At 49.3% G+C, this 751-nt stretch overlaps 1 protein-coding gene across 17 annotated transcripts in view; it reads left to right on the top strand.

Annotated features, from left to right (window-relative positions):
* Nucleotides 1–490: 490 nt before the first annotated feature.
* The window catches only part of LOC141755836 (uncharacterized), a 49,436-nt gene continuing 49,175 nt past the window's right edge, over nt 491–751 (top strand). For 9 of the 17 annotated variants that reach the window (XM_074615090.1, XM_074615103.1, XM_074615101.1 and 6 more), the window contains exon 1: nt 492–751. This exon is cut by the window's right edge and continues 420 nt beyond it. The gene's annotated coding sequence lies outside the window, so the exon portion shown is untranslated. The other 8 variants (XM_074615098.1, XM_074615093.1, XM_074615092.1 and 5 more) reach the window with 3 other exon arrangements.

Here is a 751-nt window from a genome sequence, read left to right as displayed (position 1 = left end):
GGTTGCTGCTGCTTTGTGCTCAATAAAATATCAAGATTATATGTTTCTCCTTCATAAAGAATAAATAAAAATGAATGAATCAAAGTGATTTTATCATATTTGTGTAGCTTTTCATAGACAGTGCATGGCTGCTCTTTGCTGCAGGCCACTGCTCTTCTTCGCTGCAGGTCGCTGCTCTTCACCGCTGCTCTTCGCAGAAGGCCGCTGCTCTTCGTTGCTGCAGGTCGCTGCTCTTCACCGCTGCTCTTTGCTGCAGGCCACTGCTCTTTGCTGCAGGCCACTGCTCTTCGCAGCAGGCCACTGCGCTTCACCGCTGCTCTTTGCTGCAGGCCGCTGCTCTTCGCTGCAGGCCACTGCGCTTCGTCGCTGCTGTGTGAATCTGGCGTTAAAGAACTTCAGCCATGCTGATCTCCTCTCTCTCTCCTCTTGATGACAGCTCTGCACTGAGCAGTTGAGTCTGGAGGGGGGGGATTAGTTAACACGGGGGTGGGGGGGTGTTGAGGTCACGCCTCTGGCCTAAAAAGGCGAAGCAGCATAGCAGCAGCAGCAGCAGCGAGCTGCTCTAAGAATAACCCAGGGCCTGATGGCTCAGAGACAGACAGCATGAATGTAACTGAACCTTCTTTACCTCCAGTCACACTTTATTCACATTAATATCATAACTAGAAACATAGATAGAGATCTATAGAGAGATTGATTATTATGACACACTGTCATCAGCTGATCCAAAGTTACCTTTAATCCCTCTCTC

Source organism: Sebastes fasciatus, chromosome 18, assembly GCF_043250625.1.
Source record: "Sebastes fasciatus isolate fSebFas1 chromosome 18, fSebFas1.pri, whole genome shotgun sequence".
Lineage (NCBI taxonomy): Eukaryota > Metazoa > Chordata > Actinopteri > Perciformes > Sebastidae > Sebastes > Sebastes fasciatus.
Note: the sequence above shows the minus strand (reverse complement) of the source record. Positions and strands in the feature narration are given on the sequence as shown.